Source organism: Temnothorax nylanderi, unplaced genomic scaffold, assembly GCF_030848795.1.
Source record: "Temnothorax nylanderi isolate EJ_2023f unplaced genomic scaffold, tnyl_v1.0 TNYL_tig0517_pilon, whole genome shotgun sequence".
In the NCBI taxonomy this organism is placed as follows: Eukaryota; Metazoa; Arthropoda; class Insecta; order Hymenoptera; family Formicidae; genus Temnothorax; species Temnothorax nylanderi.
The window spans coordinates 95201-112642 of NW_027249579.1; the positions used below are offsets into that span (position 1 = coordinate 95201).

The 17442-nt window shown below is 36.0% G+C and overlaps 1 pseudogene; it reads right to left on the bottom strand.

Moving 5' to 3' along the window:
* Nucleotides 1-643: 643 nt before the first annotated feature.
* Nucleotides 644-1836, bottom strand: LOC139783574 (uncharacterized; annotated as a pseudogene).
* Nucleotides 1837-17442: the final 15606 nt, after the last annotated feature.

The window sequence follows — 17442 nt, forward strand, 5'->3', positions numbered from 1 at the left end:
CAAGATTCTAAGAAACGGACAACGTGTAAAAAGACAATGAATGATTTATAGCCAATCTAAAGATGCTCTTTTTTGTTTCCCATGTTTAATTTTTTGCAAGAGTCCAAAACTTACTTAGACTCTACACATAAACGAACGCCACCATCAGCCTTGGGAATAACTACTAGGGGTGATCCCCAATCACTTAAAGCTACTTTTGTTATAATGCCAGCCGCTTCGAGGATGTCGAGTTCTTTTTCGACTTTTTTCCGTAATGCGTAGGGTACTTCTCTTTCCTTGTGGAAAACAGGCTTTGCTCCTTCACGTAATTTGAGTGAAACTTTAAAATTTGGTACACAGCCTATCCTTTCTTCAAAAATTTCAGAAAATTGATTAATGATTTCTTCGATGTTGTTGATTGTTTGAATTTGAGGCTTATCGATGCTAGTTATCCTTTCTTCTTTATCGTTTTCCTGGAGATTGATACTTAGATGGCGAATCCACGTTCGTCCTAGGAGCGGTGACAGCTTATCCGGAACAATGTACATTTTCTCACGTGATACTTTATCCTTATATCGAACTTCGACTTCAATTTCTCCATCTGGAAGGAATACGTTCTGTGTATATGATCGGAAGGCAATACTTGATTTTTGAGGTTTAATATTTAAATTAAGCTTTTCAAATTCTTTTCGTGGAAGTAACGTAAATCCTGCTCCGGAGTCGACTTCAAAAACTTGTGGACGTCCTTCAATAACAACTGTGGCAAAATATTTCTTGGAATTACTGGACTCTGTACGTTGGATTCCGAAGATGTCGACAATGTGGTTGATTCCATACGTTGATACATCATTAGTTGATTCTGTATTATCTATAGCTTTATTTGTATTATTATTAAGAAGTGAACGTATGCATACTTTAGAAAGATGACCGGTTTTGTCACATGCATTACATTTTAGAGACGTTTTATTTATTCGACAATTCCTTGCAATGTGATTGTTGTTTCCACAACGTAAACATAGTCCTTCAATGCCAAGTTGCCTGTAATCAATTTTTGATTTAGATCTGGGTCGATAATTTCTTTGCCTATAGGGACTTTTTGAATAATTCCTTTGATTCGATGTCGCGTTGTCACGTCTAGACTTCCGTTGTTGCTTTGCTACTTTATTAACATCTTCAGCGCGGTTTGGTAAATTTGAAGACAGTTGATTCTTTGCCAGTTCACGACTGTCGATTTTCGAAGCTTCTAATGCAAGGGCTTTTTCTACGATATCTTTGAACGTAGAGGTATCAGATTGAAGCAACTGTTCACGGATGGCATTATCCTGTATACCTCTGATAAATTGAGCACGTAAAAAAATTTCTGTAATTGAAATTCTACATTCACATGGTGAGACAAAGTTGCAGTCACCGATGTCCTGACGCAGAAGAGCTATATATTCAGCCAAAGATTGATTTTCATTTTGGTAAATCAAAAGAAATCGATGCTGTGCAACCAAAATATTTTTCCTGGGACATAAATGCTTTTCTAAAACTTCTATTAGGTTATTGTATTCTAACATGGTAGGTGTTTGAGGTGCAACCAATGCTGCTAGTGTATTATAATGTGTCGCACCGATAGAATTAAGCAAGTAATTTTCAAATAATTTGCAAGTAATTTTCAAATCGTTGACGGTAATACTTGAAGCTTTCTTTCTTGGCGTCGAAATTTTCAAATGATGGTAGAAGAGCGGCGTTGATTACGGGTTGAATGGCTTGTTGTTGACTCCTTTCTTGGTGTTAAGGCGTTAATCGATTAATCAACTGCTGCTGGTTTTGATTCATTACGTTGATTAGGTGTTGAAACTGTGCTGCGTCCATCCTTGAGATCTGTTTGCTGTTTCCTTTATGACACGTTATGTAGACGAATTGTTTACCTCGTCGCCAATTGTTGTGACGGGACCAAGAATTCGAGATGTGTTTCTTATAATATCGTCTTTATTCTCGACTTTTATACAGATCGGTTGCCATGTCAGATCTGGCTAACGCGAGAAGAAAACGCGGGAGTTTCGGTAATGCCACTCTAAAAAGTCTGGCAGAGCGCCATCTATCCACTAGGGGAATCGAGTATAGAAATTACGCGGTTTATATGAACTAAAAATCACAATATTACCGTTACATTAAACAGATAGAAACAGAATAATTGGATTACATGAAAAAAGGCTCATAAAATAATCAAAGAATTTTCTGAGATATTTCAAATTTTGTCAATGATATTTTTTAAATATAAAATATGGAATATTTTGTAACTTATTGACTTTTCGATTGACTTTACCTCGATACTTTTATACATAGAATAATGAAAGGAATCGATTGTTGTAAAAAAAAAACAGAAAAAATTAATTTAAAAACTGATTGCATTTTGTAGACGCATTTAATTTGCAAATTGCAAATATAAAAATTAATATTATTATTCGATTCCTTTCACCATTCTGTGTATAAAAATATGAAGGTGAAGAAGTCATCGAAAAGTGAATAGGGGAGACCGGGGCCTAACCGTCGCCGGGGTTGAACCGTCAAATCAAATATCTCGGAACCTGTATATTGTGCGAACTCGCTATTAACATTGTAAACGCTGCTTATGGTACCCATGTGACAAACGGAGTTTCGGCAGGTTACCTGCCGTGTTATGATTTTTACGAGGGCAAACGTGTTTTCGGAAGGTGAAAGTTACATTTTCTGCGCGTGGAAATTTTGTAATATCTGCAATAATATTTGCTCTCCAAATCTCGAGGTACGTGATTATAAAGAGTAATGCATGCTGAACACGAATCCAGTGTAGTTTTTTCATTATCGTTGATGTCTAATATTTCGTGGGCGATCAAACCTGAAACTTGTGTTTGGGACTAATCCGTCAGTAAGCAGTCCGGATGCATTTCCAAAGCATTTCCGGGCATTTTCAAGCTCACTGCATATGGAATATGGATGAGACGGGAATTACAACCGTTCAGACACCGAATAGAGTCATCGGACGTCGAAGAGTGAAACAAGTCGGGCGAGTGACTTCTGCGGAAAGAGGAACCCTCGTAACTATTTTTTAATAATGTTTCGCATAAAAATTTTAACCCTCAGGGTACGGACTGGGTTAGCGTAACCCGAGCGAATTTTGAAAGTAGCGCCATTTCAAAGGAAGTGAATGGTGTTTTCAAATGTATCTTTGTTTAAACAAATAATGTAATAAATCTATCAACGCCATTGTATTTTTGAGAAAATTTCCGATCCAAAAAAAAAAATTGTTTCAATTGACAAATTACAGCCCGATATACAGTCAATCAAAGTCGCCGGGTTAGGCTAACCCATGTCCGTACGGAACGTAACTTTTTTATAGTCCGTACCCTGAGGGTTAAATAAATTTTTATATTTTTCTCTTAAAAAACAATTATTAAAATGTATCCTATCGTTTTTCAGGATTAGATGTACGTATATGTATTGAAAATGCAATGTGACGGTTAAACCCCGGCATTTTTAAGATTTCAATTTTTCCACCGTTGTCGTTTTTGCTCTATGCCGGTTAAACAAAGCGACGTAGATAAAAATTTCCTATATAAATTTTGTAGCTAAAGGTTTACTCTTTACAGTGGTATACCACATTTAACTACAATTATTTATTTTTTAGTTAAAAATCGGTACCGAAAAAAAACTGACGGTTAAGCCCCGGTCTCCCCTACTTTACGAGATATTTCATATTTTATATTAAAAATATCATGATATAATTTGAAATATCAGAAAATTCTTAACAAAAGAGAGCTTTATTACAGTGTAAAGGAATCATACAATTCTATTTAAAAAAATAGAATTTTATATGACGATGATTTTGTGACCTAAAAAAATTAATTTTAAAAAAAATTGATTTTACCATTATTTGTCCTCCTCCAAGTCATACAACTTTTGTCTAAAACATTTTTTCCTAAAACTACATGAGATATCGATATTTGACTGTTCAAATTACTTCCAAAACTTTTTCATTTTTGATTGTAGAAAAAAATTGCTTTAGACAAAAGTTGTTTGGTTTGAAAAGAGGACACATGATTCTTACGTGAGTTATGTCGTAGAGGTCGTTTTTAAGAAATTTTAAAGACGACTAATTTCTTAAATAACTTGATTTTGCCCTTGAGAGAAAAGTTGTAGATCTCGTCGAGACGTTTTTGAAACACTAATAAATCTCTCTTTCGTTAAAGATTTCTTGAAATATTTTAAATTTTTTCTTGATATTTTTATAATATGTAAAACAACCTGTGTTCGAAACGCGGATCTAGCTCGCGGCTGGGCTGGGTTCGAAGGAGGTGCGGAGGAACGGACGCGCGGTGAGGTTCGGCAAAATGAAGTGTATCGTGGTTAACAATAACGTGGCAGAGTTTATTCTATGATGCACGGTCGCGAGGTTTACAATGGATTGAGAACACAGTGTAACAGTCGCGGTACGTACAATGGTGCGGCGAGCGCAGGACGCAGGGCCGGGGCGCACGCGGTGCGCGCGGGAATGCACGCGGATGGCGATCGAGTCGGGCGATCGGTGTGTGACGGGTGGCGCGAAGTAAGGCGCGGGGCGCGCGGGCGCGGATACGGCGGCGAGATCGCTGCAATTCGGCGCGTTAGGTGGTAGGAGTACCCGGTGAGAAACGCTCGGTGGAGGCAGAGACGCGTTCTGCCCCCGTTCAGGTAACTCCGTGTGCAGGGAAGCCGGTCGGGTATCGAAAAGCGCTCGGTGAAGATAGAGTAGGCCGAAGGCTCTCTACCTTCGTCCTGACTAGCGGGGCGTGATGTAGGAACGCCGGTCGTCTAACGAGAATCACTCGGCGAAGACAGAGAGGGCCGGAGGCGCTCTACCTTCGTTCGGACCTGCGGGCGCGCGGTGGAAGAAAGCCGGTCGTCGATCGAGAATCACTCGGCGAAGACAGAGAATGCCGGAGGCGCTCTACCCTCGTTCTGACTTGCGGGCGCGGTGTGGAAGAAAGCTTGTCGTCTTTCGAGAATCGCTCGGCGAAGACAGAGAATGCCGGAGGCGCTCTACCCTCGTTCTGACTTGCTAGAGAGATGCGGGAATTCAGGATCGGTGCGGTCGGTCGGAGCGTTGATCGGAAGATCGCATTTAGCGTTAAAAACGCTCGTCTTTTATACCCGGCGCGGCGGCGTTCCGCAGTGGCGGGGGTAGCGACGGCGACCGCGAGCGCCGGGATGGCGCGGCGGAACGGTCGGAAAATACGGCGTCCCGACGCCGCGATCGCGTTCGGCGGTCTTCGGCCGCGGTCGGCACCGTTCGGCACGTCGAGGCGGTTGCCGCGGCAAGCCCGTTCGCGGGCTTCCTATCGTTATATGCTAGCGTTTAAAATAAGGTGGGCACACCGTGCCCGTTCCTCGCCCGGCGGATGGTCGGCCGGGCGGCCTCGGCAGGGTGTTACGCCGGAACGATGCAGTTTTCGGGGGTGCATCGTTACATATGAAATATGAAATATCTCGATCGTTAGTCTTTAAAGTATTCACCTTTCGACTACTTTATCTTGACACTTTTGTATATAAAATAATGAAAGGAAACGTATAATAATGAAATTAATTTTTACATTTGCAATTTTGCAAAATTGAATGCGTTTACAAAATATAATCAAATTTTTTAAAATTATTATTATTTTTTTTTTTACAACAATCGATTTTTTTTATTATCTACGTATAAAAGTATCAAGATAAAGTCATCGAAAAGTGAATTAATACTTTACAAGATGTTTTATATTTTATATTAAAAATATTGTAACAAAATTTACAATATCTCAGGAAATCCTTAACGAACGAGAGCTTTATTATAGTGTTTTGAAAAAGTCTCGACGAGCTCTACAACTTTTATCTTAAGGAAAAAAATCAATTTTTATTTAAGAAATTAGTCGCCCTTAAAATTTCTTGAAAACGACGACATCTACGACATGACTAATGTAGGATTCATAATAAATACGGCAATATAAATACGGTGCTAAAATTCAATGATGTAATTTAATTTAAATTATAATTAACATTGATTCTATTAGAAAAATAGCCAATCTGCTGTTAGGTCAGCAAATGTATAATATATTCATGTGCTTTCTCTCTCTACAAGTGTATATAGGGTAGACCGGGGCACGTTGTCACACGGGGCACGTTGTCACATCGGCTTTATTTAAAAAACTAATAATCAGAGGACTACACCCGTTATTCCCAAAACGTGTTAGTGTATGCCCATCTTTGGTATGTTTACAGTGTTGAGATTGCTCCAGCTGTGTTGACGTAAAATCAACTTGAAAGTTTTTTGCGACCGTAAGTAAAATTTTATTGTCTAATATTCAACGTACTGCACATGAAGCTTATGTTTTTTCAGAATAGACCTTTATATTATCTTAAAGTATGTACTTTTACCTACCGCGTGCAATACCTAACCTTATGAATATCTCAAACGTGTCGACCATGAGGCTGTTTGGAGTAAAAAAATGCCCTCGGGGCACGTTGTCACATACAATTTTGATATCACTCTAACCCTTTATTGTGTTTAGCTTGCTCTTCTTTACCGACTTCTTTATCGATTGGATTTATTATCTCTAGGGTCGTTACTCATCGATATTTCGTTATGCTCGCCAGCGCGCCTATAAAATGTGTATCAATAAGTTGCGCATTCGAGTGGAATTCTTGTATTTAGATTAAGACGAAAATTTTGTACTTTTTTAAATTAAAATAAATGTTTCTGTAAAGGATTTTACTTTTTTACATTGCAGCGCACTATAATATATTGATATTTACGTTGAATACAGTTTGGATAACATTTTGCATGCAATTACTTTTGATGTGACAACGTGCCCCGGTCACGGCGACCACAAGCGACCTGTCGTTATTTATTGTTATGTAACAACTGTAGAGTAACAATCACACAAAATTCGATACTGTCCAATTGAAGCTGAGGGTTCACTCGAAATTTTGGCATATCAAAGTACTCTCAAATATTAAATGTAAAAAATACAAAAAATATTGAACAAAATGTGTGACAACGTGCCCCGGTCTACCCTACACATAATTTTTTAAACAATATGCTATTTTTTTTACAAAAAGTAATGGTAACGCGTAAAAAGGAAACAATAACGTGATATTTATATAAAAGTACTTTTAATTTTAATAAAATAAAGTATTTTTATAAAGTAACGTTTTTGCTTATAATAAAAATTATAATGTATTATATATATATACAGGATCCCATTTTAGGTACGGTATATAGGGTGCTTACGCCGTAATTGCTAAAGGTCTTTCGCAAGCCTTCACTAAAATTTTTTAAATAGGGAATGGGCACATAACTTTTTAAATCTGGGATGTTATATCCTCTATCATCGTTGTTACCACTGTCATCGTTATTCGACCGCTTGTTAATTTCCTCAAGTCGTTTTTGAATATGTTTGTTAATTAACACGTCTGGGAAACAGTTGTTCAATAAAATTGATTTTACCAAGTTGATGTTTTCGGCATGAAACTGCTCATCTGACAAAAGAGCAGTTTCTTATCTACACAACTACACAACATCCTCGATAAGGCTGTCACGAAACCGATTTCTCATGTTAAAGACAGTTGGTCTTTTGTGAGGAGTATGAAGCATTTCAGCATCCCTCCTGACCACATCCTTGTCTCTCTCGATGTTGTTGCGCTGTTCACTAACATACCCATTGAACTTGTTTTGACCGGAATCGAAAAAAGGTGGGATGCAATATCGAGAAAGACTCGGATGAATCTTGATCAGTTCCTACACGCTGTCAAGATGGTTCTGAGCTCCACCAGTTTTTTATTTAATAGCGAATTTTACGAGCAAATTTTCGGCAGCCCAATGGGTTCTCCTCTCTCGCCTATTTTGGCGGACATAGTGATGGATGACTTAGAAACTTACTGCCTTCGCTCCTTCGACTCTCAAATTAAGATTTTTCGCCGTTATGTGGATGACATCTTTATGTGCATTCCGAGATCAATACTTAATGACGTTGTGGCGGCTTTTAATAACTATCACCCTCGGCTCAAATTCACGTATGAACTGGAGAAGAACAATGGTTTGAGTTTCTTAGATACTATGGTTTTTAGATATGATAATCGCTTAGTTACAAACTGGTATCGAAAACCAACGTTTTCGGGCCGTTACATCAATTTCTTCTCCAGCCATCCGTTGAAATATAAGTTCAATACCATCATTAGCCTAGTTGACCACGCAATACTCTTGTCAGATGAGCAGTTTCATGCCGAAAACATTAACTTGGTAAAATCAATTTTATTGAACAACTGTTTCCCAGACGTGTTAATTAACAAATATATTCAAAAACGACTTGAGGAAATTAACAAGCGGTCGAATAACGATGACAGTGGTAACAACGATGATAGAGGATATAACATCCCAGATTTAAAAAGTTATGTGCCCATTCCCTATTTAAAAAATTTTAGTGAAGGCTTGCGAAGGACCTTTAGCAATTACGGCGTAAGCACCTTATACACCGTACCTAAAAAATTAGATACATTAATTAAAAAAGGGAAGGACAGACTCGAGAATAAGAAATGCACTAATGTGGTCTACAAACTTGAGTGCTCGGATTGTAGTGCTTGTTATATTGGTCAGACCAAAAGACACTTGGAGACCCGTGTAAAAGAACATAGTGCTGACATTAACAAGCGTTCCAACCAGCACTCAGTCGTTAGCAAGCATAGAATGGATTTCGACCACAACTTTAAATGGCAAGATGTTAAAATTTTACATAGGGAACAAAACCTCAAAAAACGGGAAATCTCGGAAATGTTGTTCATTAAAAAACATACAGACGCTATTAACTCACAAAAAGACACTGAAAATCTACCATTAGTCTATGACCGTATTATATCTTCGCTTTAGACTTTACCTTCTATACAATTCACGGTAGTTTGCGTTTGTTTATTATGAATTTACCATTCGTGGCATCCTCTGCTTCGTTGGCGTCGCCGTCGCCAACGACGGCAATGATATCTCTAGGAGTCTCGTGAGTCGAAAGGCTCAAAACAATGTGACACACTACTAGGCGGCCGGTCCTCGCGGGCCGGTCGTCGCACGAGCCCGGTTTGCCGTACGGTGCCTCTGCCCGTCGTCGGGATCTCACCGCTTACGACGGCACGGCGTCTAACGGTCGAACATGAGTTTCGCGAGTTCGATGTCGAGACTCGGAATCGTCTGTAGACGACTTAGGTACCTGGCGGGGTGTTGTACTCGGTAGAGCAGTTACCACGCTGCGATATGTTGAGACGAATCTCCTAAGGCCAAGGAGGCTTAACGAAAGAGAGATTTATTAGTGTTTCGAAAACGTCTCGACGAGATCTACAACTTTTCTCTCAAGGGCAAAATCAAGTTATTTAAGAAATTAGTCGCTTTTAAAATTTCTTAAAAACAACATCTACTACATAACTCACGTAAGAATCATGTGTCCTCTTTTCAAACCAAACAACTTTTGTCTAAAGCAATTTTTTTCTACAATCAAAAATGAAAAAGTTTTGGAAGTAATTTGATCAGTCAAATGTCGATATCTCATGTAGTTTTAGGAAAAAATGTTTTAGACAAAAGTTGTATGACTTGGAGGAGGACAAATAATGGTAAAATCAATTTTTTTAAAATTAATTTTTTTAGGTCACATAAAATCATCGTCATATAAAATTCTATTTTTTAAAATAGAATTGTATGATTTTTTTACACTGTAAAAAATTCTTAATCTGTGATAGATTGGCTATGGAGGTACATAGCCGTTTTTAAATTGGATTGTTAGTTTTTTTTTGGGAACCAATTTTATACACGATTTTTCAGTGTAAATTTGGACACTTTTGTTTAAATTAGTGTCAATTTCGCAAAAATCAGTATTTTTCAAAAATCCTATGTACCTCCATAGCCAATCTATCACAGATTAAGAATTTTTTTGGATTTCTGTTCTAGGTCATACCAGTCAGCCGAAATCGTGTACACCAGCTGGACGCACACGGCCTCTTTTGACAGGGTGTATATTTTATATACGAATAATTTTATATACAAAAAAATTTTTTTTTACATCTTTAATGTATAATAAAAAGACCCCTTAAAGCCGATTTTCGATTGCTCTATTCCTTATATGTAAAAAAAAAATCGTGAAAAAAAAGGTTAAATTTCATGCTCAAAGGTGTTATACCCCCTTAAATCTAATTTAGTTCTTTAACAATCTTATCTCTAAATTTTACAAATTTATTCATACATAATGGCTTAGTCAATATATCCGCTATTTGTTCTGCTGTCGGACAATATTTTAAACTAATTATTTCATCTTTTACAAGCTCGTGAATAAATTTTACATCAATATGCTTGCTTCTTTTATTCACAACTCCATTTTTAATTAAAGCAATTGCACTTTGATTATCAATATTTAGTTCTATATTAATTTCTTCACAAAGTAATTCCTCTAATAGTGTCTTTAGATAAACCAGCTCTTTACAACATTCAGCTGCTGCAACATATTCAGCTTCTGTGGTCGATTGCGCTATAATTGGCTGTTTCTTTGAACACCAACTAATTGGTCCACCAGCGAAGAAAATGATATATCCAGATGTGCTTCGTCTTGTTTCTACATCACCAACGTAGTCTGCATCACAATATGCTTGGAGGATCTTAACATTTCCATTTTTCTCATATCTTAAACTTTATCTAAACTTCAATTTAAATAACGATAGTAGGATGGCTATGAGAGTCAGACGCAGTTATCGGTGCGTAGATGATCAGAATCACTGATTTATTTTAAATATGTTACATTCGAACGTTTCGGCTCACAAATTCGAGCCATCTTCAGCGAAATTAATAACGAATAAAGTTCTCCGTTCCAACGTGGTAAGTTTCCAGTTTGGAGATTTCAAGAAACGAAATTGAAAAAGACTACAAGATCCATATCTGTAAAAATAGTTTCCTTGTTACAAGTATTTATTTAAAAATCTATGGTAACTCACCAAGTAGTCTGGAGAACGAATGCATCGGAACAAGCCGAGCAAAGCGGATATATAAATGTGGTATGCACATCACAAAACAGTATAATCTGTACTCAGGGATCCTAAGATCCCGACGGCACGACGCACAAAACGGTATTGACAGGAAAAATGTCTTAAGTCAAAATTATAAACGTGTAGGTCAAGCAAGTAAGAAATAAAACTAATAAGTATTCTATGTACAAACAATGAGAATTATAAACGTGTAGGTCAAACAAATAAGAAAACTAAATATTCTATGTATAAGCAATAACAGGTGATACGACGAAAGGCAAAATGTTTATGGCCATGGTTTACAATTTATTTAGAATAGACACGTATGCATGGTGCATAAACTCTGTATCCGTTTGCAAGTTGAGACTATTCTTTTGTAGCTTAATATGTGACATCTCTGAAACTAGTCGTTTTGTTAAAAATTGTTCCCTATCTAGGATTTTAACATTCTCCCAATCAAATTCGTGATCGAAATTAATTCTATGTTCGGTAATGACAGACTGGGTTGTTGTATTTCTATGAATATGGTTACGATGTTCCGAAATTCTCGTTTTTAATTGCCTCATCGTCTGACCAACATATGACGCGTCGCAATTTTTACATAAAATTTTATACACCACATTTTTATTTGATTGGATAGGGAGAATATCCTTCTGCACTTTAATAAACTTCTTAAGTTTATTCATACTGTAGAACGACAAGTTAACATTAGCATCTGTAACAACTCTTTTAAATTTTCCGGATATATTAGAAACATATGGTACTGTAAACCATCTGCGTTGTCTCTCTTCGCTCGTAGATAGAGGTTCATTCTGTTTACGAGTGCATTTGTTTAACAGAGATTTAATTCTAGTATTAATTGTGTTAAAAATGAATGTCAACGGGTAGTCGTTCTCTAAGAGAGTGTCTATTACAAAGGCCGTAGCCGGATAAGAAGGGTCAATGTGCCCCCACACGGATCATGCTCATTTTTTTTTGCTTTGATTGCTGTCAGTGTCACTTACAATTTAGTCAAATATTAGCCCTTAATATTGAACCGTTTTGCTGTAAAAAATAAAAATAAAAATTTCGAAAATAATTCATATCTTTTGATCGGCTTAACCGATTTTGATGAAATTTTAATATGTTGTAGATATCATTGAGACACATTTGTGGAAAATTCGGGAAAGGTTTCTGATGACAGAAACATTGATAAAAAAAATAAATAAATGTTCTTGATTTTTTTTAGTCTCGATATCTTTCTTGTACAATTACGAAAAAATTTTTCTAGAATCTTGGAGTAGTTTCCTATCGGACATAATTTTTTGGAAGCGATAAAATGGGTAGGCGGTACTTTTAAAAAATAAAATATTTTTATTTATTTTTTTTAAATATGATATGCTTTTGGTACGATCGCCATATATTTTATGTAGAATTTTGGGATAGTATTCTACAACAAGTAATTTTTTCGAACCAATAAAATAGGTAGGCGGAAGTTAAAAAAAAAAATGTTGTTTTTTATTTTTCTAAATTATGATATGCTCTTCGTACCATTGCCATATTTTTTTGTTAACTTTTGAGACGGTATTCTATAACAAGTAATTTTTTCGAACCAATAAAATAGGTAGAAGGTACTTTAAAAAACAAAATATTTTTTTTCAAAATTATTATAGTTTTTTGGTACCATCGCCATATTTTTGTTTAGAATTTGGAATGGAATCCTACAACAAGTAATTTTCCGGAATCAATTAAATAAATAGATGCAGGTACTAAAAAAATAATAAAATAAAGTAAAATGAAATAATTATGAAAGGATAAACTATAATCGTATTAAATCAAATGTTTATTAATGAAGTACACATACACATTCGTTCACATAATCACTCTCATACTATTATTTACACTATTTATAGTTATATTTATATGGATGGACTAATCTTCAGCATTATCTTCATTGATAATAGGCGTGATGCCGTCTGTTTTAAATATATTTAAATATAAAAAAATATTTAAATATATTTAAAACAGACGGCATCACGCTTACTATCAATGAAGATAGTGATGAAGATTAGTCCATCCATATGACTATAAATAGTGTAAATAATAGTATGAGAGTGATTATGTGAACGAATGTGTATGTGTACGTCATTATTTTTAGTGTATGTGTACGTGTATGTGTATGTGTACTTCATTAAAATAAACATTTGATTTAATACGATTATAGTTTATCCTTTCATAATTATTTCAATTTACTTTATTTTATTATTTTTTTAGTACCTGCATCTATTTATTTAATCGATTCCGGAAAATTACTTGTTGTAGGATTCCATTCCAAGATTCTAAACAAAAATATGGCTATGGTACGAAAAAACTATGATAATTTTGAAAAAAAATATTTTGTTTTTTAAAGTACCTTCTACCCATTTTATTAGTTCGAAAAAATTACTTGTTATAAAATACCGTCTCAAAAGTTTACAAAAAAAATATGGCAATGGTACGAAGAGCATATCATAATTTAGAAAATAAAAAACAATATTTTATTTTTTTTAACTTCCGCCTATTTTATTGGTTCGAAAAAATTACTTGTTGTAGAATACTATTCCAAAATTCTACATAAAATATATGGCGATCGTACCAAAAGCATATCATATTTAAAAAAAATAAATAAGAATATTTTATTTTTTAAAAGTACCGCCTACCCATTTTATCGCTTCCAAAAAATTATGTCCGATAGGAAACTACTCCAAGATTCTAGAAAAATTTTTTCGTAATTGTACAAGAAAGATATCGGACTAAAAAAAATCAAGAACATTTATTTATTTTTTTTATCAATGTTTCTGTCATCAAAAACCTTTCCCGAATTTTCCACAAATGTGTCTCAATGATATCTACAACATATTAAAATTTTATCAAAATCGGTTAAGCCGATCAAAAGATATGAATTATTTTCGAAATTTTTACTTTTATTTTTTACAGCAAAACGGTTCAATATTAAGGGCTAATATTTGACTAAATTGTAAGTGACACTGATAGCAATCAAAGCAAAAAAAATGAGCATGATCCGTGTGGGGGCACATTGACCCTTCTTATCCGGCTACGGCCTTTATGTTTTTTAAGGAATGCTATTTTGAATGTGAAAGTAAAAATGCCCTATCGACCATGCCCATAACTGTGCCTCTTTTTTGGGAAATAGGGTGCTGCGATAAGAAATTAAGATAACGGCCTGAGAACGTCGGTTTGTGAAACCAATCGAATTCAAGATCATTATTGTTTTTGATCATCGTTACATCTAAAAAGTTAAATTTGTCACCTCGCATTTCAAGAGTAAACTGTAACCTAGGGTGATAAGAATTGAATACCTGTAGTATTGTGTCAATCGAATTAGGAGGTACAGCCATAGCAATGTCATCTACGTATCTGAAGTAAAAACGGTAGAACAAATGTAAGTAATCGCAACACCCTAATTTGGTGCCGATATGGTAATGCAGGATTTGGAAATTAGGGTGTTGCGATTACTTACATTTGTTCTACCGTTTTACTTCAGATACGTAGATGACATTGCTATGGCTGTACCTCCTAATTCGATTGACACAATACTACAGGTATTCAATTCTTATCACCCTAGGTTACAGTTTACTCTTGAAATGGGAGGTGACAAATTAAACTTTTTAGATGTAACAATGATCAAAAACAATAATGCTCTTGAATTCGATTGGTTTCACAAACCGACGTTCTCAGGCCGTTATCTTAATTTCTTATCGCAGCACCTTATTTCCCAAAAAAAGGCACAGTTATGGGCATGGTCGATAGGGCATTTTTACTTTCACATCCGAAATATCATTTTAAAAATCTTAAATTTGTAATAGACACTCTCTTAGAGAACGACTACCCGTTGACATTCATTTTTAACACAATTAATACTAGAATTAAATCTCTGTTAAACAAATGCACTCGTAAACAAAATGAACCTCTATCTACGAGCGAAGAGAGACAACGCAGATGGTTTACAGTACCATATGTTTCTAATATATCCGGAAAATTTAAAAGAGTTGTTACACTGAGAAAAAATCCAAAAAAATATTTATTAGGTGGCTCCTAATAGCATTATTTACTTACTTTTTACACATATTTATTTAGAATTAGATATTTTTATTTCAATTAAATAAAAATATCTAATTCTAAATAAATATGTGTAAAAAGTAAGTAAATAATGCTATTAGGAGCCACCTAATAAATATTTTTTGGATTAAAATATTTTTTTCTCAGTGTACAGATGCTAATGTTAACTTGTCGTTCTACAGTATGAATAAACTTAAGAAGTTTATTAAAGTGCAGAAGGATATTCTCCCTATCCAATCAAATAAAAATGTGGTGTATAAAATTTTATGTAAAAATTGCGACGCGTCATATGTTGATCAGACGATGAGGGAATTAAAAACGAGAATTTCGGAACATCGTAACCATATTCATAGAAATACAACAACCCAGTCTGTCATTACCGAACATAGAATTAATTTCGATCACGAATTTGATTGGGAGAATGTTAAAATCCTAGATAGGGAACAATTTTTAACAAAACGACTAGTTTCAGAGATGTCACATATTAAGCTACAAAAGAATAGTCTCAACTTGCAAACGGATACAGAGTTTATGCACCATGCATACGTGTCTATTCTAAATAAATTGTAAACCATGGCCATAAACATTTTGCCTTTCGTCGTATCACCTGTTATTGCTTATACATAGAATATTTAGTTTTTTTATTTGTTTGACCTACACGTTTATAATTCTCATTGTTTGTACATAGAATACTTATTAGTTTTATTTCTTACTTGCTTGACCTACACGTTTATAATTTTGACTTAAGACATTTTTCCTGTCAATACCGTTTTGTGCGTCGTGCCGTCGGGATCTTAGGATCCCTGAGTACAGATTATACTGTTTTGTGATGTGCATACCACATTTATATATCCGCTTTGCTCGGCTTGTTCCGATGCATTCGTTCTCCAGACTACTTGGTGAGTTACCATAGATTTTTAAATAAATACTTGTAACAAGGAAACTATTTTTACAGATATGGATCTTGTAGTCTTTTTCAATTTCGTTTCTTGAAATCTCCAAACTGGAAACTTACCATGTTGGAACGGAGAACTTTCTAATATTTTAATTTTATTCGTTATTTAATTTCGCTGAAGATGGCTCGAATTTGTGAGCCGAAACGTAATATTCGAATGTAATATATTTGGAATAAATCAGTGATTCTGATCATCTACGCACCGATAACTGCGTCTGATTTTCATAGCCATCCTACTATCGATTTGTAATAAAGAAATATTATTGTCAAAATAAATCATTTTTAATAATTCTGGATAAGTAAACACAATATAAATATGATAGTAAATAGCCTTATATTAGATTTACTATAAAATTGACATTTATAAATATTTCTTTCGGCGAATTCATAAATATTTCTTAAAGCGTTCGGCGAAGACAATCGCGGCCGTCGCCGAGAGACGGTTCAAGTTACACACGATAATCTCTAGAGTCAGCAGTTTTGTCGTCGCGCTCTTCGGAAGGAGACTCTCCCGAAACCAGTCTCAGCCTGTTCGCGGCCGCAGGGGGAAGTGATTCGCGACATCGGCGTGTTTCTGACGATGAGCGAACTCGCCACTTGCTCCCGTCAACGCTCGGAGTAGTGTTATCTGCGTAAGTCACTCAGTTATCATTCTCCCGAGGAATTTCTTACAGGTAGGAAGTGCTTGTGCTCCGCGCGCGCCCGTCACTGTGCTTCGTGCTTCGTGCTGTTTTCTGAACGAGCTCGTTTCAGTGCTTGGTACCTATTCCTGCTTTCTCGTTTCGCGGGTCGCGGGAATAATCGCTACGCGAGTGTGTTCAACAATTTACGAGTGTACGTATCAAGTGTTTTTCGAAATAAACGTGTCGCGCGAATCGCTCGCTCCAGACGTCGAAACGGAGACGGAGACGTCGAGGCGAAGGTATATACAGCAATTGTAAACGATTTGCAGTTTCGCTGTGATATTCGCGGGTGATAGTCGTTCGTCCCGCCATGTCTGGACTCGCGTGATATCGTCGTATCGAGTGATTCGAGTAACGGAATACGTGATACATCGCCCGTTCGTGAATGCTTCATAATCTCGATTCTCGTATATCTCGCGCGTCGCGTACCTAAGTTAGCGGCCGGCAGTTACGGTATCTTTGATTCACGAAGTGCGTGTCTTTATTAACCGTACGTTCGACTTGCGTAGTTCGACGCGCCAAGTTGCCGATATCTCGGGACATTTTGTCGCCCATTAACGTAACGTCGGCAACGCGATGATGAACGCGGAACAAATCGGAGCAATCGGCGTCGCGACTCCTTCAAATTTGCACGAAAAATTTATGTTACCTACTGCTTTTATATTACAGAGTAAAATACTTCCTTCCCATGGGTACGAC